We start from the raw sequence: 21,844 nt of genomic DNA, 5'->3' as shown, positions 1-21,844 counted from the left end.
GGAGCAAAACAGACTTAAGTAGAAATGGTCACCATACTTGGGACTTTACACTGAAAGAGCCAGCTTTGGCCAGAAAACTCCGTCATTTCTGTTGAAGACCATTAAACCCAGGCAGAGAGCATCAATTTCCTGGGTATGGAGAGGGGGCCAGGGGAGAGAATTCAAATCTCTGAGAGTGTTTGTACAGTTTGAATAAGAATATTCTAGGACGACTATTGTTTTAATATGTTTTTGCTCTACTTAATTTGAAATAAAATTGGGGTGGAGTGTGAAAGGAGATATTTATATTGTTCAAAGGGAGTTAAAAAAGAAAAAAGGTTGAGAAACTGTATACAGAGGGAGTAATTTACAAGGGGCTGAATTCATGTGGGAAAAAAATAAAAGAACAGACATGATTTCTTCCCTTCTTTCCTTCCCCAGCCTCACCACATTTCACATTTTCTAAACAATTTCCTCTCCAATCTAGACTTGGGCTTTTGGAGGGACAAGATTAGAGAAAGAGAAAACCAGGAATGACTAACTGGAGGAAAGAGAAGAGGCTCTTAGGTAACAGACGTTGCTCACAACATAGGGAAGAAGTCACCAAAAGCCAAAGGCAGTGCTTGCAGGCAGTACCCAGACATGTGTTTAGGTGTTAGACTTAGAAAGTGTTAGTGGGAGGTGGGAGAGCCCAAATAAGCACCAACAGATTCCAGAGCTGAGTTTCAAAGAAGGGAGAGACAGTTTGGTGGTCTGAGGAGTGACATTACTCATTACTCTGGGCAGGGCTTAGAGACTTGGAGTGGTGAGAATGGAGAGGTTTATTGAGGCCTTCTCACACAAGACTGTAATAGGCATTTTACCTGCTATTAATCATTTCAAGATTCCCATGGAACACACACCACTGTAGGTCCCATCTGCCAAAGGTCACACTGCTGGCAAGTGGCCAAGCTGGGATTTGAACTGTCCTTCTGGTCCAGAGTCCAAGCTAAAGTAGATATACCTGGGTTTCATGAAGTCTTAATTAAATGCTGGTGTTTACGCAGTGGAAACACACAGAACAATCAGTTAATTACTTCTCTTAGTATGGGCATTAACTGTCTCATTGCCTTTGCTGGGTTCCCACTCAGAGAACTTTTGCATCCTTAAGGGTAATCTGCTTTCAACTTGGACAGCTTGGCAAGGAAGAGCACTAACTCCTGGAAAGCTCCTACTCACAGCCAAGGTAAGCCAAGTGAAAAGTTGGTTCCATTTTCCCCAGAGAATGACAGTTCATTTAATTCCAGCAATAAACTGGCTTGCATCGAGAAAGGACTGTTTAAAGGTCTTTGTCAATCACACAGTGGTTATGAAAGTCATGATATGACTAAGCCAATGACTGAACCTGTGATTATCTAACATAATCCAAGAATACACAGTGTAACAGGCTCTTTGCCTCCTCGTAAAGAGAAGTTAGTTTATGTCTGTGCTACACTACTCGTGACTTTCTCTCATGACAATCTCAGTTCTTGGGATTCCACTGTGTTGCTCTGTATGATCTGAAGTACCACAAAGGCCTTTGAACTTGAAGACTTCCCTTTAGCAACTTCCATATCCTTGCCGGTACTTACGGTCCATGATGATCATTAGGCTATAATGGCAAGCCTGTAACTTCCTGAAGCATTCCTTCTTCATTTATTTTTTGGACATTTAATAATTTATTTTCTTGTAAGAATGCTTTGTTGATGGTAATGAAGACCCATTTGTAACAAGCACCTATAAACATACAAGCAGTTTTTAAAATCAGGGAGAAAAAATGATTGCCCAAACTCTGAGGTCATTGACATTGTTTTTGGAAGGAGGTATAACAATCTCTGAAAGCTCTAGCTCTTGGCTCCTTTCAGAGGAAAATGTCTGTGGCTCCTATGTTTTGGGGGCCATGTTTTGTGTCCTGTGGCCATGCTTCCCTGACAGAAGCTGATTGGACCAGGGATTGGCATTTGATTTAAAAGCTCCATAGGCTTAGGCAGCAGCCAGTGGGATGTCCTGCTACAACAGTTTGGTGGGACAGGTGACAGGATAGTGTCTTCTGCGGGGTCCTACTGGGGAACGGTGTCTGGCTGGCTCAGTCTGACTGCCAGAGACGTTATGGCAATAAATCAGAAAAAAGGGGAAGTGGAGAAAATCATGGTTAAGGTGAAAGTCTAGAGTCTGGAGCAAAAGTCACCTGTTGCTGAGAGGCCAGCAAGATAATCAGGTATCTGTGTTACATTCCAAATGCCAGTTAGTTTTCTTGAGAAACTCAGTCTCTCACTTCTCCATGTAACCTTATAGGGAGCCCCTCTTGACTGAGGAAACATGACTACATCTGTGTCTCATCACCTCTGGTAGGCTGAATAAGCAACTCTCACCCAGTATATCCATATCCTAATCTCCAGAGAACCTGTGAATGTTACTTCATATGGCAAAAGGGACTTTGAAGATGTGATGAAAGACTTAAGATAGAAACACTACACTGGGTTATCCAGATGGACCCAAGAGTTCTTCTAAGCAGCGGTTGGATCAGAGTTAGTAGTAAGAGATGTGACCACAGAAACAAGACACTGAAGTGATATGAGGAAAGGGCCAAGAGGCAGGGAACGCAGGTAGGCCAGACAAGCTGAAAAAGGCAAGGAAACAGATTCTCCCCTGAAGCCCCAGAAGGAGCCCATCCTGCAGACCCTTGGCTAAATCCTAGTGTGACTGACTTGAGACTTCTGACCTCCAGACTTATAATACAATAAATTTGTATTGTTTTAAGTCACTGAATTTATGGCAGTTTGTTACAGCAGCAATAGGAAACTAATACATCATCTGGCTGACTAATCTGGGGTCCAGCATTTTTGTGCTCTTGAGAAAGGCAGAAAACAAGTAATTTAAGCACTTGACAGTTCTGCCTAGGATTGGTTTAGGACTTTGGGAAGTTCCCTGATCAGCTCTGAAGAGGTCATTTTATTTAGCCAGGAGAATATAAGGGGAAATATGAGAAATTAGGTTTTAAATTAAAATGACAAGAGAGTTGTCAATGAGGCCATGGTCACTCAGAGAACATGCCATAAGAGCAATATTTGTAGGGAGTATTTGATGTTAGGATTAAAAAACAAGAACAATGACAGATGAGAACCCCATTAAAACTGAAACCACACTTCACCCAGATCTGTACCCATCAGTCATCTTTCATTAGTTCAAAATCTATCTGGAGATAGATCTCAATGATCTCATTAGTTACTTCTTTTAAGGCATTTTCATCAGTGCAATCAAATACCCCTGGGTGCCATCCTAGAAGTAAGTACATTAATGACCATATACAACATACTGAGCCAAGTACTTATACACATTATCTAGCTTTCCAGCACACCTTTCAACTCTCCCTTTATAATTTATAGAGAAGACTCTGCCAGGTAGGCATACCTGTCATCCTCCATAAAGACCCAAATAAGAATTCTCTTCTGGAAAGCCTCAAGTTTAATCAGCTCATTCTGCTAGTTCCTCACAAAAGGCCTTCTGCTGCTGAAGAAAATTTAGCCTTAGAAAACAACAACAAAACAGGTTTCTGTTCATGTGGTATCTTTCAAGATGAATGCATTTTGAAGGCAAGGACAAGGTTTTTATGCTTGCTATTCTTTATTCCTTAATAGCCTGAGTATATTTAATAAGCAAAACTTTTTGACTGTATTAATTAGGATTATTCTGATGATCACTGTATTGATCATTTTGATAATTACTGTGTTCTTAGTTGCTGATAACAGAATCTACTCTAGCTAGTTTTACAGTACAGGATTAGAGCAGGGTATCAGGTAGTTTAGAGGATTTCCAGCAATGCCAGGAAAACAGGTTAGGATACCAGACAGCTAGAACAATTTCAGGAGAAATACCCAATCATAATAGGACTGTTCTCATGGAAACTCCATTGCTGCTGCTCACCACTCAATACCTATGATGCTATGAGTTGGACGCTGGAATGTCTACCATAGCTTCTCCACCTCTATGTTTGCAAAAAGATGAATCCACCCACATACAGCTACCACTTCATTTGAATCACTTTTACTTTCCTGGGGCACATGTGCATCTGCTTGGCAGAAGCTGCGTCATATGCAGAACCCTAGGATAAAATAGTTCGGGCACTGTGTGTTTGAGGAAGGGTTTGCGTGGATGTTATATGGGCCAACCTGTGGAATCTGTCATAATGACAGTATCTACTTCAGGTAATGTGTGTGATACAATGGTGGTAATCATGGGGGTCATAATGAGAACAATAGCTAGCATTTTGAGAGTGCTTTCTATGTGTCTACTGCTGTGCTAAACATTTTATGTGTATTATTTCATTCAGTCTTCAAAGCAGTCCTATGAGGTAGGTACTCTTTGTATCCTTGCATTGTAAGTGAAGACACTGACTCATAGAGAGTTAATTCACTGGCCTCAAGTCTCATGGTGAGTAGTCAGGATGCAAATGCAGGGCTGTTGAAAACTAAAGTCTGTGCTTTCAGCTAGTATATTAATACCTTATTTATTATTATCCTTTTAATCCATCTCTGAGGGCCAGCTTGACTAATTAATCTGTGTTTCCCAAGTTTCCGGAAAGCTTCTGCAAACATTGGTGCTTGTGTAACTGGAAAAAATATTAGTTATTTTGAATGTGAAATGCAAAGGTAGGAGTATGTCTGACCTGTCCTGGGTTATATTACCTTCCTGTCAGAGCTAAGGTGACCAGCCAGTGATAAGAGATGCACCAAGCACAAAAGTCAGCTAAAAGAATGTACCTTTGAAGAGGATGGAAAAAGCATTAATTTCTATATCTGGTATATCTATGGCCTATATAGACTGGTTGCTTTATCTGAAGTGGGTAGAGGGGTTTATTAAAAATACTAACCTTAGAAGATGTGGTACATATACACAATGGAATATTATTCAGCCATAAAAAGAAAAGAAATCCTGCCATTTGCAACAACATGAATGGAGCTAGAGGATATTATTCTCAGTGAAATAGCCAGGTGGAGAAAGACAAGTACCAAATGATTTCCCTCATTTGTGAAGTGTAACAACAAAGCAAAACTGAAGGAACAAAATAGCAGCAGACTCACAGGCTCCGAGAAAGGACTAGTGGTTACCAAAGGGGATGAATTGGGAGGTAGGTGGGGAGGGAGGGAGAAGGGGGTTAAGGGGCTTTATTATTAGCACTCACAATAGAGGTAGGTCACACGGAAGGCAGTACAGCACAGAGAAGACAAGTAGTGACTCTGTAGCATCTTACTACACTTACAGACAGTGACTCCAGCTGAGGGGGTGAAGACTTGATAATGTGGGTGAATGTTGAAACCACAATGTTGTTCATGTGAAACCTTCTGTGGGTAAAATTGTAATATTTCCAGAATATCTCGCCTGGCTTTAGTACATCTGCATATCAACAGGCACTCAAGCGTGGAGAGAAGTATGGCTTTAGGGCATTTGCATCATTCCTCAAGGGTGGAGAGAAGTTCATCTCCATGTCAAGGGTAATTACCTGGGCAACAGGAGGGCTTATCTGTACCTGAGAGGTGAGGGGAGGGCCAGTTTTGCTTCTGCTGGAGCAGGAAAGAGAAAAGGGCCTGGACTGCAGTTTGTGAGCAATAAACGGATTTTAAACTTTATTTCTCCCTTTGACTGATTTCAGTTTTTAGACGTATTTTGCCACAGGATTTCCTCCCCCTGGACTTACACCTTCATAACATTGTACATCAATGACATTTTAACAACAACAACAAAAGAATCTGGGGAGGGGCCTGAGTGGCTAGGGTAGGGGACAGGGGACAGGGACATATCATGGCCATGGGGGCAAAAAAAAAACACAGCAAAACTGAAGGAACAAAACAGCAGCATACTCACAGACTCCAAGAAGGGACTAGAGATTACTAAAGGGGAGGGGTTGGAGAGAGTGGGTGGGGAGGGAGAGGGGATTAAGGGGCACTATCATTCACAATCACAGTATAGATAGGTCACTGGTAAGGCAGTACAGCATGGAGAAGACAAGTAATGACTCTACAGCATCTTACTACACTGATAGACAGTGACTGCAACGGGGTGGGTGGGGACTTGTTAATATGGGTAAATGTTGAAACCACAATGTTGTCAATGTGAAACCTTCATAAAACTGTTTATCAACGATACTTTAATAAAAAAAATACTAACCTTAACTCAAGGCAAAACAATGATTTTCTTCATTCTTCATTTCCAAAGCCAGAGCCAGCCAGACAAGACTGGGCATGTACTTGCACAATAATCCTGCTGCATTTGAGACTCCAGGCTGAGGAGCAAGAACAATTAACATTCCAAGGTGTGAATGATTTCCCCAATGCAAGAGCCCTGCAGCATCTTATTGCTATTACAAAGGCTGGACTAACTGTGGCTTTCTTAATATAAAGTGCACACATTAAAGAGATACAGAAAAAAGTTCTTATAAATTATAAATCCAAGTGTTGCATAGAGTGTGGAACCCACTGAATTATAGAACCATAGACAGTTTCAAAAAAGTATAGGGTTCTCTATCTTCCCACCTCTTGTTTCTAAATTTAAAAAAAAAGACACAAACCAACTTCACTGTACTTATGCTTTAATCTCATTCTAAACTCTTGTCATGCTGTTGAACTGAGGCTACAGGGAAGAGGACCCAGCAAATCCCTAGACCTTGTGGTATCTGATATAGATATACTGCTCTGAACTGGCTTCCTTAAAGCTAAGTAAGGAACTTTCTCTTCTGTACAAAGAGCAGTATTTTCCAAAATGTAGTATGGAAATCACTCTGGGTGTGTGTGTGTGTGTGTGTATGCGCGTGTGCACACACGTGCATAAATGGACTTTAAATGGTATATAAACACATGTTTTTAATTTTCATACTTAGTTTAAATGTAGATTAAGAAAAATATTTCATGTTAAATGTGAGATTCATGGATATTCCTACTTATAACAAGGGTAAGAGTTACAAAAGAAAAGGGAGGAATCACTGCAAGGAAATGTAGCAAGTAGCTGTTAGATAAATAAATCAAATGGTACACTAGTTAGCAAAAACAAAAATTGTTTGGGTGGTCCTTAAGTGATGGAAATGTGGGAACTGTCTAAGGGAACAGTCTGGATTCAGGTGCCTCCTCTGTTATTGTTGAGCTGGACTGATCTTGAACCAGTTGCTTCCCCAGTGAACTTCAGACTGTAAGGTAAGAGGAGATACTAGAGTGAATGTTGGGAAGTCGGGGGTATTCTTATTCTAGGAGCTCAGGGCTCCCCAACGCATGTCAGGGACTGACTCAAGAAGGGTGAGGCCAGCGCCAGGCTCCTGCCCCAAAGCCTCTGCCGGAGCACCTTTCATTGGTTTTCCCTATCAGGCTTCTAATAAAAGTTGCTTTGAAAATGGGATTTCACTGATTTATATATATAAAAAAAGTTCTGAAAATGTTCCTCTCAGCCTGCAAAGATAATAAAAATTTTATATATATTTTTTGTAAACTATAATTAACCAAAGAGCTAATAGTGATCTTTAAATAAACTCAACAAGTGTGAGGCTTGTTACAGGAATTTTGGCCAAGTTATAACAGACAGCATGTTTTGATCATGTACTATTTAGCAGGCACTGTGCTATGTATCCCAATGAACCTTGGAAGAACAAAAATGAAAACCAAACCAAAAGACCACTATGAGGTGGGTTTTATAATTAATTCCATTTTATAGATCAGGACTCTGAGGCTCAGAGAGGGCATGTTGCTTGGCTTAGGTCACCCAGTTTGCTCATGGTCAGGATATAAACCCAGGCAATCTGACTCCAAACCTTAGTCTGTATTACTGTGTCACCACCTAGGACAGGAGAGCAAGGTGCCCTAAACTGAGGGCCCCAGTCTCCTGGGTGAAAGGAAAGGAGCGACACACAGCAGCAATTCACCGGAGAGTTCCGCTTTATTAGGGAAAGGTGCTGGGTTATATAGGAAGGGGCATAGGGTGATTGTGGTGTTACTTCTACAGGGCTGGTGGCTGTTGGCTAGGTGCTGGGAGTGGGAGGGGGGCAAGAGGTGATTGGGCTTCAGGTGGCGCCGGCGGGAACCAAGGACCATGAAAAGAAGCCGGAAGTTTGCCATCTTACTGGTGGGGACCCTTCATTCCCCCCTTTCTCCTCTATGGGTTTGTGGATGTTGCTTTCTCTCTGACTGCTTCTTGCTGAACAGGGGCGTAGAAGGCAGTGAGGGTTTGAGGATTGGGAGGAAAGGGTTGATAGGACTCCCCACAGTAAGGATGAGTAGATGTGGACTTCTTCAGGTTGGAAATCAATGAAGGTTCCCTGTAACCATAGGTCGAGGACCTGTTGATTCCAAGGGTGCCAAGAGGATATGGGTGTCAGGAGCCAGGCATCTGCGGCCATTGTTTCCAGGAACAGTTTCCAGCGGAGAGAGGGGTCCATCTCAGCATGTGGTGAGGAGGTCACGTGAGGGTGAGGGATCTTCTGTGGCCAGAAGCTGGTAGTTCCTGAGTAAAAGCTGGTTGAAAGCTTGATTAGAGATTTTTCCGACTTGGGATTTGATGAACTTTATTATACAGGGTAAGAAGAGACAGACGAGAAGAATGACTATTATGGGGCCTGCAATGGGCCAGAGCCAGGTGAGGAGGGGGTTTGTTAGTATTGAAGAGAATGGGTTGGAATTGGAAGCAGAGTGGAGACTGGAGGCAAGGTCGGTGAGTTTGGTGATGTCAGTTTCTACAATGCCGGATTCGTTGATGTAATAGCAGCACTCTTCCTGGAGTAAGACGCAGGTGCTGCCCTTCTCGGCTGTAAGCAGATCTAAGGCCCGCCGGCTTTGAAGGGTGACCTTAACTAGCGAAGTGACCTATCTTTGGAGAGAGGCCAGGGAATCGGCAGTGGATATCAGGGCTCCCTCAAGTTTGGCGTCAAGATCTCTAACTGCCCATAGAGAGTGACCCAAGGCTCCTCCCGAAAACCCCGCCCCAATGGTTGAGGTCATCAAAGAGATACCGACCATGATGGGAAGGAAAGCAGCCCTTTTTGTGCGCGAGGGCAAGGGAGGTTGGAGCTCAAGGAATTCTGCCATGCTGTAAAGTGTTAACTGTGGGATTAGGGTGACGAGAATGCAGGGTGTATCGGACTTGGGAGGCAGTGAGTTGAAAAGACTGCCATTACACCAAAAGAAGTGTCCTGGTTGTGTAAAAGTCTTAGAGCCGGAGGTAGGGGTGTAGATAGAGAGGCAGTGAAGTGCATGGAGGGGGGTGGAGTCGGGCCTACACAGTGGTGGATGGTGAGATTATCTGCGTATTCTGGTTCCCACAGGGGTATGTCTGCCAGGGGACGGAGGGGTTGTCCTTCTGCATGGAAGGAGTAGTTGGAAATATTGAGGGGCACGGCGGCCAGCAGTGGGTGCTGTAGTGATGCGCACAAGAAACAATTGGTGGTGTTGAGGGTGTGGTTGAGAAAGATGGTGGTGTCTTGAATGAGCTGTAACCAAGAGTAGGAGGAATAAGAAGATGAAGAGGTGCCATCAAGAGTTTGGATAATGACTTTCTCGGAATGTCTGATATCTGATGCAACTTGAGAGATCTGGGAGCGAGAGGGAACATACTCTCGAGAGATATGAAGGGTACCGTGGGGGGTCGAGGACCCCTTGTAGTAAACTGAGGCTGTCACTCCAGCAGCCCATCGAGAGTCCCAGGGATCTGGGATTGATGAGGAGAATGAGCCGTTGGGATATTTCATGAAACGGTTGGAGGAGTAATACTGTGGGTACTGGAAGTCACCCATGTAGTGAATGGCGCAAGACCAGTAGGGACATCCCCCGTAGGTGTCTTGCCATCGCCTGCAATAGGCTTGTCTTTGGTCATAGAGGAAGCAGAGGTAGGGAGAATAAAGGTAGCTGTAAATGAATACTTCAGTGGAGGGAGGAAAGTAGAGGTACAAAGGCTCAGAGCAGCCTTTCAGAGGGCAGTCTGATGTGGCAATGAGGGCAGTAACTTTTGTTTGATGCTGTGTGTAAGTCTGCCTGACTTTGAATCGCCATACAAAGGAGGGTGGGTCAGCGGGGAAGACAATAGGAATGAGGGAAAAAAGCGAGAGAGCAGTAAAGGAGGAAAAAGTCATGATTCGGGTATGGATGGCAAAGGGGGTGCACGGGAGATGCGGAGCTTCAAGGGATCAGAGGGATGAGGCGTGGTAGAGTAGACAGCGTCTTGGGCTGTATCTGAAGGACTCTGGATTGTGACTGATGGGTCTTGGGTGTCCAGAGAAGGTGGGTCTTGGGTATTTGGTTTCAACCTGGAGATATGAATCCAAGGGGTGACAGAGTTATCAGGCAGTGAGAGCTTGGTGGCCGAGGGGGTGCAGAGAATAACTGGGTGTGGACCTTCCCATTTCGGGGTGAGAGAGGGCCGATCCTCTGGTGACTTATAAAACACTAGTTGGCCGGGCTGTAAGACAGGACGATTTTGGGAGGCAGATGGATCAGGAAGGAGCCAATCCTGATATTTCCACAATTCAGTGCGGAGGAGAGAGAGTAGTGGAAGGCCTATATTGGGAGGAATTGGTCCTTTGTGGGAAGGGAGCACTGGGGGTAGAATCGGGTGGCCGTACATGATCTCAAAGGGCGACAAGAAGGAAGGTTTCTTTGGGAGGGCTCGAATGCGGAGTAGAGCTAAGGGAAGTAAGTGAACCCAGTCAAGGTGTAGTTCTAGAGATAGTTTGGTCAGGATGTCTTTTAGAATCCTATTGGCTCTTTCTACTTTTCCTGAAGCTTGTGGTCGATAAGGACAATGTAAATGCCAGGGGAGCGAGAGCGACTTGGAGAGGTTCTGGATAATTTGGGCAGTGAACTCAGGGCCATTATCTGATTGGAGGGAAGTGGGCATCCCGAACCTAGGAAAGATCTGGGTGAGGAGGATAGAGGCAACCACGGACGCTCATTTGTTAGTGGTGGGGAAAGCTTCAACCCATCCTGAAAATGTATCTACTAACACGAGTAGGTATCTGGTACGTCGTACAGGGGGCATGTTAGTGAAGTCTATTTGCCAATCTGCAGCGGGGACATTACCCCTTGCTTGATGAGCCGGGAAGGGTCGGGCTTTGAGGGGGGTATTAGGGTTAGTGCGTTGGCAGATGGTGCACTTGCAGGTGATTTGGTTAAGTAGGGTTTTGTCTTCAGGAGAGAGAGGAACAAAAGATTGTAAAAAATGGATCAAGGATTGGGGGCTGGGATGGAACAGGTCATGTAAGAGGCGGAAGAGAGACTCTTTGTCCTGGGAGCAGAGGGCGTCTTGTGATAAGGCTAAAACCGCAAGGGCAGACGGATTGTTGTCTGGTGTGTTTTCTGATAGGGCAACTGACCGGGCTACTCTGTCGGCTTTGTTGTTACCTCTTGCAATGGGGGAGTCATCTTTTTGATGTGATTTGCAGTGGACTATGCCTAGTCGGTGTGGGAGTTGTGAAGCCTCTAGAAGTTTAGTAATTAAGGCTGAATTAGTTATGGAATTCCCTTTTGTGGTGAGGAGGCCTCGTTCTTTCCATACTGCTGCGTGAGACAAGAGAATGTGGAATATGTACTTGGAGTCAGTGTACAATGTGAGAGACGTGTCCCGGGCCAGAGTGCAAGCTCTGGTGGCTGCAATGAGTTCAGCCTGCTGATTGGTTGTACCAGGGGGTAGGGCTCGTGCCTCAATGACATCTTCGAGGGAGACTACTGCGTATCCTGAGTAGTGGGTGCCCTCATGTTTAAAGGAGGACCCATCAGTAAACCAGATGAGGTCGGAGTGTGAGAGGGCTCCTTCGGAGATCGTGGAGTGGCACGGAAGGAAGTTGTGAAGGGCTTCTAGGCAATCATGAGAGGGAGTATGAGGAGAGTAGGGTAGAGGAAGAAGAGTGGCCGGATTCAGGGGCTGGCAGGGGAGGAAAGAAATGTTTGGATTTTGGAGGAAAGAGGACAGTAAGGTCAGGAGTCTGGAGGGAGGGAGAGTCTGTAAACTTTTGTAGGCTAAGAGATCTTTTAGGTGATGTGGGGACAGAATGGTAAGGGGTGCTCCGAATGTTAGTTTATGAGCTTCTTTCTGCAAGAGCTGTCCAGTGGCTAATGCTCGTAGGCAGGGGGCCCATCCCCGAACTGTGGGGTCTAATTGCTTAGAGAGATAAGCTACTGGGGCAAAGGATGGGCCATAATATTGGCCTAGGACTCCTAGAGCTTGACTGGACCTCTCTTGAATGTATAATGAGAAGGGTTTTGACAAATCAGGGAGATGGAGAGCTGGAGCTTCTACAAGAGCTTGGCGGAGCTTAATGAAGGAGTGTTGGGGTGAGGATGATAATGGTTCTTCAGGGGGACCCTTGCTGAGGTCGTATAGGGGTCTTGCCAACAGGGAGAAGTTAGGTATCCATGCTCTAAAATACCCAGCCAGGCCTAGAAAGGAAAGGATTTCTGTCTTGGTTTTGGGAATGGGCAGGTCAGAGAGGAGTCGTTTTCTGTCTAAGGTAATGGACTTTCTTTGTTGAGACAGAAGGAATCCAAGGTAAGTGACAGAAGGGGAAGAGATTTGAGCTTTGATGGGGGATACCCGGTAACCTCTGGAAGCTAGAAGGTTAAGTAGAGACGCAGTGTCAAGTTGAGACTGTTCCCACGAGGGACTGCAGAGTAGAAGATCATCTACATATTGTAATAAAGTAGACTCGGGGTGATCACGGTGAAACTGTTTGAGGTCTTGAGCTAGGACTTGTCCAAAAATATGGGGACTATCTCGGAAGCCTTGTGGCAAAACTGTCCAAGTAAGTTGTACAGAATGTCTGGTGTATGGGTCCGTCCAGGTGAAGGCAAAAAAATCTTGGGAGGAGGGGTCTAGAGGGATAGAAAAAAATGCGTCCTTGAGATCTAGGACCGAGAAGTGGGATGCGGAGGCAGGGATCTGCGATAAAAGGGTGTATGGATTTGGAACTAAGGGATGGATAGGGACAATGGCCATGTTGATGAGGCGAAGGTCTTGGACAAGGCGGAAAGATCCGTTGGTTTTTTTAACAGTAATATGGGGGTATTAAATGGGGAGTGAGTGGGTCTGAGGTAGTTTTTGTTTAAGAGATCTTGAATAATGGGTTGGAGGCCTATGAGGGCTGAAGTGGTTAGAGGGTATTGGGCCTGACAGATATACTGAGAGGGGTCACGTAATTTGATAGAGGCAGGGGGACATAGGGCCACGGAGGGGCTTGTAATGTCCCAAACTTTGGGATTTACAGGGTGTATAAGGGCGGAACCGGAGCTTTCATTGGGTAGAGGGGGGTTGTCGGCTATGAGGGCCATCAGGAAGGGAGTACTGGGGGCTGTGGGAGTGGATATAGTTATGGAAACGTGGAGGAGGGAAAGGATGTCCCGTCCTAGTAAAGGGATGGGACACTGGGGCATAACTAGGAAGGAGTGGGAGAAAGGTATGGGACTGTCTAGAATTGTGCATAAAAGGGGGGGGTGGTTTAATGGGAAAATCTGTTTACCTCCTACCCCAACTATAGGAGTAATGGCTGGCGTGGTAGGGCCCCGGTATTCTCGCAAGACTGAGAAGGTGGCTCCTGTATCTAGGAGGAAGGAGATGGGGTGACCGTCTACTGTTAAAGTAACCCTGGGCTCCTGTTTGGTGATGGAAATGGTCTGGCGAGAAGCCCCCGGGCCCCGTCAATCTTCTTCTGCCAGCCCCACTATGGGGGGCTTAGGATGGGGGTTGTTCGTCCAGCCTCCCCTTTGGGTGGTTGGGCAATCAGACCCCCAGTGGCCCATTTTGTGGCATCTGGGGCATAGGGTGGTAGGAGATCTGGGGGAGGGGCACGCCCTTGACCAATGTCCCTCTTTTCCGCACTTGAAACAAGCTCCTGGAGGGGGGGCTTGTCTGTAGAGGGGCGCCCAGGTTGTGGTTTTATCAGCTGGGCCAACATCTGGAAATTGGCCTGATCAGCTTTTTGTTTACGGCGTTCTTTCTCCTCCTCCCGGTTATGGAAGACTTTAAAGGCCACTGTTAGGATCTCAGTCTGTGGGGTAGTGGGGCCCTGTTCTAACTTTTTGAGTTTAGCTTTAATGTCGGGGTAGCTTTGAGCTAGGAAGTATGTCATAAGGACCTGTCTTCCTTCAGGTGTTTCTGGGTCCAGGCTGGTATACTGTAATAGGGCTTGAGTGAGTCTGTCTAAGAACTCGGAGGGGGTTTCATCTCTCTTTTGAATTATGTCTTGGAGCTTTTGAAAATTGACTACTTTACAAGCTGCCTTTTTTAGACCTGCTATTAAGCAGGAGGCAAAAATATCTCGATAGTGGAGACCCACGGCGGTGTTATAATCCCAGTGTGGGTCTTGTTCAGGGACAGCAGTGGGGCCAGGGGGACAGGTGGGGTCAGTCCTGTGGGTTTCGGGGGCATGCATTTGGGCAAAGTCCCAAGCTCGTCTACACTCTTCAGGGAGGAGAGTATTGGCCAGGAGCATGAAAATGTCATGGTGCGTGAGGCTGTAAGACTGGAGGGTCCATTGAAACTCCCTGATGTATGTCGTGGGATCAGTGGAAAAGGAACCTAGGTGTTTCTCTAGTTGGGCTAAATCTCCTAAGGAGAAAGGGACGTGAATGCGCACGATGCCTTTGGATCCTGCTACTTCCCGGAGGGGGGCAATAATTTTGCGAGGCCCTCGGGACTGAGTCTGAGGGGGACTGAAGGGTTCTGGCTCAGTCTGTGCGGGGGGAAACAGGTGATGGGGGCAAAGCCGCGATAATTTTGGGAGGCCCTCGGGACCAAATCTGAGGGGGCAAAGACAGATGAGGCTCTTGGAACTTAGTTAGAGGGGGGCTGAAAGGCTCAGGCTCGATTTGCGGGAGGGGGGAACGTGAGGGGGACGGAGGAGGAGGGGGTGAGGTGCAGGAGGAGATGGTGGAGGAGGGGGAAGGGAGAGGATGGGAGGATTCTGCGGGGGTGGAGGCAGGGGTGGCGGCGGTAGAGGAAGGGGAGGGGCTATTGTTGGCAAAGAAGGGGAAGGGAGAGGACGGGAGGCTTCTGCCGTGGGGAAAGAGGCAGCGGTGGCGGCGGTAGAGGAAGGGGGAGGGGCTGTTGTAGGAGAAGAAGGGGAAGGGAGAGGACGGGAGGCTTCTGCCGAGGGGAAAGAGGTGGCAGCGGCGGCGGAGGGTGGAGGGGTTGTAGGAGGGGGAGGGGCCGAAGGGGGAAGTCTGTATGGCGGAGGCTTGTCGGCCGGGTCAAAGGTAATTGAAGAGCGACTGGGAGTGTGTGGAGGGGAGGGAGATGGTTTTCAGGCTAGGAGAACTTGGGGCGGGGAGCAGGTGGTGCAGAGGCTGGGATTTTGAGCTAGGAGGCGAAAAGCTTCGATATAGGGAATCTCCTTCCATTTTTTCAGGCGCTGGCAGTAAAGAGATTGCGAGTGATGTTAGGATCAAGAGTTCCCCCTGCGGGCCATTGGTTGTTATTGTCTAGGGGATACGTCGGCCAATCTTGGGAGCAATATTTACGGAGAAGTTTTGGTTTTATATCAGGCATCAGGGAGAGGGTAGCCAGATGCTTAAGCAGGCATTCAAGAGGTGAACTTTCAGGGAGGGATGAGGAGGCTCCCATGGCTAAAGGACAGAGAAGGAGACAAACAGGGGAAGACGAACGGAGATCCTCAGACTGGAAGCAGACCACAAGGAGACAAAGGGCTCCCCGATGATCCTTGGTGGTCTGCGGAAACTCATACACGAGTCGGAATTTCTTAGGAAGTGTGGGTCGTCACCCAGACTTCCCTAAGAAGGCAGAGTGCCGGAGTCACGAGGTACCTAGCGCTAGGCGTTTTCGGCGGATGGAGCAGAAGGAGGAGGGGGGGAAAGGGAGCGTTCTCATCCACAAAGGAGTCACCTCATTTATGGCTGTTGGAGGGGGGTGCCTGAGAGTCTGCCGCAGCCGTGAAGGTCTGAGGCGGGGATTTATGACTGTTGGAGGAGGGGCCTGAGGGTCCGCCGCAGCCGTAAAGGCTTGAGGTGGGGATTTATGGCTGTCGGAGGAGGGGCCTGAGGGTCCGCCGCAGCCGTGAAGGCCTGAGGCGGGGAGAGTTCCCTCCTCATCCCCGAATGTCAGGGCCTTGCCGGACGATCACGGCCAATGGCACTGTGATAGCTCCGGGAAGAGTGGCCCACTCTAGGAAAATTTTGCTTAAAAAGTTTCAGGCCTGACATGTCAAAGTGTGGGCAAAGGGTCTGTTTGTTTCTATGCAGAAGATCAAGGCCTAGCTTGGATACCCAGAAAATGAACTAAGATACGATATGAGGAGGAGCTTCCGGCATCAGCACTCTCTGGAGGACTTGTGCCGGGGGATGATCATCAAAAAGCCTCCACAGGTATCCAGACGATGCTGCGGTTGTGGCTGCATCCAGCCCACTGTCTCCTGGACTTGCCATAGGAATGAGGAGGGAGATGTCTAGGCTGGCATGTGCATACAGTGAGACAACGAATTTGACCGGATCTGTACTGTTGGAACTCAACCAGGAGTTGGGAGGGGTGCAAGTTGTAGCACTCCAAAATCTCATGACTATAGACTATCTATGGTTAAAAGAACATATGGGATGTGAACAGATCCCAGAAATGGGCTGCTTTAATTTGTCTGATGGTTCAAGTACAGTTGGACAATATCCATCATATCATAGATAAATTTTCACAAGTGCCTAGGGTGCCTAAATGGTTTTCTTGGCTTCACTGGAGATGGATGGTAATTATAGATTTGCTTTGTTTATGTCACCGTATTCCTATTATGTTAATATGTGTGTGCAAATTAGTTAGTAGTTTAAAACCTATACATACTTAAGGTACTCTACAAGAAGATATGTCAAAGAAATAATCAATCCTCCCATGTTTCCTTCATATGCTACATCTATAGCTTTTCTTCTTCCTTCTTAATTACAACCCTTAAATAGAATTCGTGCCTCATATCGAATTTACCGAGTATCATAATTCCTCCAGGTGGTAAAGATACCTCGAGACAAGTGCTGGGCATAGAAGCCACAGGGCATAAATCTGCAAAGAAGTAAAAAGCTAACCTTTTCAAACAATATGGCTTCTCTCTCACTTACCAACTTTACATTTCCCTGTATGGCCCCGGAAGATGACTGGTTAGCCAGAGACGGGTAAGATTCCTCAAGGGAGGAACAACCTAAGACAGGCACAGTCGCAGGGGGGCCATCAGGTGAGAATTTGGGGATCAACAGAGGTGAGGCTCAGAACCTCACCCCCCCTGCTTTGAGAGAAATCTTCTGCATCCGTGGATGTCTTGATGCCCTTGTCTAGCCCGGATTAATACTTAGTCCATAGGCACACACCTGATCATCTGATCATCTACATTTGCCCTCTTACAGCACTAAACTATGTTTTCTACCTTTATCTTGCATCTACCTACCACTTCAGCATTTTATTAAAAATAAAAATAATAATAATAATAGGAGAAATGTGGGATCAACATATAAATCAAGTACAAAAATCAAACGAATATTCATATTTGACCTGATTGTTTATAGGTCATAATGCATGATCAAAACCGAAAGTTTCTGTGATGAATGCCCTTGTACTGTTCACCATGTAAGAATTTATTCACTATGTAAGAATTCGTTCACCATGTAAGAACTTGTTCGTTATGCTTCAGAAGATTGGAGACTGACGAGAATTAGGCTTGAGATGGATTAATGATTATACATTGAGCATTGACCCCCCCTATACTGAATTTTATTGTTGTTAACAACCATGTGATCAATAAATATGAGAGATGCCCTCTCAAAAAAAAATAAAATAAAATAAAAATAAAAAAATAAAAAATAAAAGTAATAATAATAATAATAATAGTAAGGGAGAAATGTGGGATTCACATATAAATCAAGTATAAAAATCAAACGAATATTCATATTTGACCTGATTGTCTGTAGTTCATAATGCGTGATCAAAACCGAAAGTTTCTGTGATGACTGCCCTTGTACTGTTCACCATGTAAGAACTTATTCACTATGTAAGAATTTGTTCACCATGTAAGAACTTGTTTGTTATGTTTCAGAAGATTGGAGACGGTTGAGAATTAGGTTTGGAGTGGATCAATGATTGTGCATTGAGTCTCCTATACAGAATTTTATTGTTGTTAACAACCATTTGATCAATAAATATGAGAGATGCCCTCTCAAAAAAAAAAAAAAGTTTCAGGCCTGAGGTGGGGGTTTATGGCTTTTGGAGGAGGGGCCTGAGGGTCCGCCGCAGCCGTGAAGGCCTGAGGCGCGGAGCGTTCCCTCCTCGTCCCCTAGCGTCAGGGCCTTGCCGGACGATCACGGTCAATGGCACTGCCATAGCTCGGGGAAGAGTGGCCCACCCAGGGGGGAAAACTTACCTAAAGGCCAGAGAGGAGTGGTGAGTGTGATGAGCCAGCGCTGGAAAAAGAGGACGAGGGCAAGCTGCTGCTGGTGTTGGGGGGAAGACGGGGCCCAGTTGGGGTGTTCCGTCTCCCGGGTTTCGGCACCAATGAAAGGAAAGGAGTGACACACAGCAGCAATTCACCAGAGAGTTCCGCTTTAATGGGGAAAGGTGCTGGGTTATATAGGAAGGGGCATGAATTGATTGAGGTGTCACTTCTACGGGGCTGTTGGCTGTTGGCTAGGTGCTGGGATTGGGAGGGGGGCGAGAGGCGACTGGGCTTCAGGTGGCGCCGGCGGGAACCAAGGACCCCGAAAAGAAGCCGGAAGTTTGCCATCTTACTGGTGGGGACCCTTCACTGGGGACTGGAGATCTCCAGCAATACAGCAATGCATGTGGTCCCACTTACCTCAGTTTCACATATAGCTCTGCACACTTCCAGGTACCCAGCTCCATGACCCACTTTTCAGACTCTACCCACTCATGTAGTTGGCTGGTAGTCGAGGTCCAGACATACTGCTTTTGGCCAAACCATGGGTGATTTGATTCATGGTATAGTCTTTGCTGTGAGGCTTCATCTCTGTGGAGGCTCAATTGGCCACGTGCAGTAGAGTTACTCACGTACTGAAAACGTTCTGGATTCTCAGGTTCAGTCCCCAGTTCATGTTCTTTTTCTTCCTGGACTCTGGTGCTGGACCCACCTCCTCCTGATCCACAGCCACATGCCTGCTCGTGCTTTCCTTTGGTTTTCTATTTCCCACACCTGTGACTAATGAGAACACAATTTTCTTCCCTCTCTACCCTGCTCCCATTCTCTCTTCTGGAGAAAAAAGCAGAGAACTCCCTTTGAGAGTCCCACAGGATTTTTTTTTCCTACTAGAAACCATGGAAGGGACAACGATAATCATTTTTATTTAACAATCACTAATAAAATGCTTACCTCATTACTGAACACCATTTTAAGTTTCTTATGATGAATAATTTGTTGATTCCTCCTAACAACCTTGAGTTAGGTAGTATAATTATCCCTGTTTTACAGATGAGAAAACTGAGGTACAGAATGGACAGGGCACTTGCCAAAGGGCTCCTTGACTAGTAAGTGATAGATTCTGTAATCAAAACCATGATTGCGTAACTCCAGCCCTTACCCACGTGTGTTGATGCTTCCCAACCCAGAGGGGATAACAAGAAAATAGCAATCAACGAGAAGGTCCTAATTTGGAAGTCGTTGTCATTTTTTTATAGGACTTCAGGAACTTCCCATTCCTCTTACAGCATTGCCTCAGGGTCTTGTTGCTGGGCCGTTAACTCCCTCTTCACTGTAGCGCCTTCTGCATATCCCCAGGGCAGAGGGTGCTGCCTGGAGACTTATCATTAGAGAGGGAGGGATATGGTGCCCTACCCAAATCCTCCCAGATCTTTTGTCCTTTTGATCATTTCTTCAAGTGTGCTTTTGTTTACAGTGGGAACCTGCCTTCTGGCTGCTGGAGCCACTCTTCCCTCAAGGGTAAAGTTCTGGGAGTGTCTAGGTGTTTTCATCCTCTAGGGACGGCCCTTAGCAGATGTCCACCCATGGGGCGAATGAATCCCTTGTCTTTGCTTGAAACAGGCTCAAGTGAGCCTTACTTTCCAGAGTCCTCTGCAGTGTCAGGAGGGATGGCAGCCTTCCTGGTTCCTTGGCTTTCTGATTCCCCCACTCCTTTCTCCTGGGACCCCTTCCCTAACAAGTCACATGCACACAAGTCCTCAGCTCAAGCTTTAGTTCTGAGTAACCCAACCTACAAAAAGGATTTAAAAATAGAATTACACCTTAAAGGTTCAAAGGAATAGTTATCCCTGGTTTTCAGAGTAATGTAAGAGAGTCAGGCCTGTTCCTTCTCAGCATCCTAAAGGATTTAACCTAAATTTAGCATTTTGTTTAAATTTTCATTCATCTTGGTAAGAGTTAATCATGTCCAGTCTTTATCATGCTTGTTCATGTCTTTGAAAGTTTTCTGCAATTCTTCCTCTCTCAAGGGGCTAACCCATAAGGACTACCTTAAACAGAGGTTAGGGAATTGTGTTTCCCCAAGTCTCCTACCACCTTTCAGGACTCAGCATTTGAGATTGCTCTTTGTCCCCCAACACATGGACATATGTGCATGCATGCATGCACACAAGGACCCACAAGTGTGCACATGCACAAAAAAACACATATGCATAGGCTAACACGTATAATCACCCACTCATGATATGTGCACATGCAAACTATGTGCATACATGCCTGCACACAGACATACACATGCACCATAATTAGGATACAGTCTTCTACCTGCCTGCCTGCCAAAGCCTTTCTCTGAGGAATTTCCTGATGCTTATTTTTACTTATATAGCTTCTCAGAGTATGACTGTCAACTGAGTGTCAAGTGTAGGACTGAACCAAATGACATAATTTTGAATATAATGAAAAAAATAGAATGCAAATTACAAAATTTCTTTGGGCAGCTTTTTAAACACACTTGGCCTCTTCGAGCATCCTAAAAGTTTTTCTAAAGTCCAAGGGGGCTTTCAATGACCTTTAACTCAATGTGTATTAGAGCTTATGTATTAATCTTAGGTGAAATTTATAATTTCAGTAGAATGCAGCCATATTTATTACTATGTTGTGCATATTTTTAAGTGCTTTGAAGTCTTTTGAGCATATAACTCATCTGTGGAGTATAATTTTACATTTTATAAGAGATGTTTCTAGTTGCTGTATGTTTTTCTGATGCATTGCTGAACATGTCAAAAATGTATTAGCTTCCTAGTCCTGAGTCAAGAACATTACTTCTAATTACTACACTATTTATTTGAGAAAATACTATCTTACCTTATAAAGGTCGTTTATATACCTTATGACAATTTGGCACCATAGTTAAATGTACAGACTTTGTGGTTGGAGAGTTTAGGGTCAAATCTTGGTTCTAATTTATTGTTGTGAACCTTTCTTTCTACATCTCACTCTCCTGACCTATAAGATAGAGATAATAACAATTAACTCACAGGATTGTTGTGTTGCCTTTAAGCTGCCCAGCATAGTGCTTGCAGCACATAGTGGATAATCATATTGATAATGCGGATTCTTCACTTCCTATTTTCCCTTTTCTTTTTCAGCTCTTTTCCCTCCATATGACTTACATCTTTCCTCCTCTCACTCTGATCGTTTATTTTCATTCTCACTTTTTTAGCATTTTGGTCATAATTACCCAGAATCACTCTTTATGTAATGTTGGAGCATTTGATTATTTAGTAAGTTAACTATACAAACTTTCATCCCCTATAGACTTAGAGTGTCCATGTGAGACAGGCAAGTAAAATGAAGGGGTTAAAATAAACTTGGAGACTGACCTTCCTAAGAAATTAACCTCAGTTCAATGATCGAACCCCTCCTATGTGCCTAGGGTTGTGCAGAAAATCATGCCCTGAATTTAATAAGCTACCA

General features: G+C 45.4%; 1 long non-coding RNA gene across 1 annotated transcript in view; it reads left to right on the top strand.

The window, feature by feature from the left end:
- The first annotated feature begins 997 nt into the window (after window positions 1-997).
- The window catches only part of LOC140848755 (uncharacterized), a 33,378-nt gene continuing 12,531 nt past the window's right edge, over window positions 998-21,844 (top strand). Inside the window, exon 1 of the long non-coding RNA XR_012129872.1 lies at window positions 998-1,204. This is a non-coding gene — a long non-coding RNA (uncharacterized lncRNA). The remainder of the gene's footprint in view (window positions 1,205-21,844) is intronic.

The sequence above is a fragment of the Manis javanica genome, chromosome 4, assembly GCF_040802235.1.
Source record: "Manis javanica isolate MJ-LG chromosome 4, MJ_LKY, whole genome shotgun sequence".
In the NCBI taxonomy this organism is placed as follows: Eukaryota; Metazoa; Chordata; class Mammalia; order Pholidota; family Manidae; genus Manis; species Manis javanica.
Note: the sequence above shows the minus strand (reverse complement) of the source record. Positions and strands in the feature narration are given on the sequence as shown.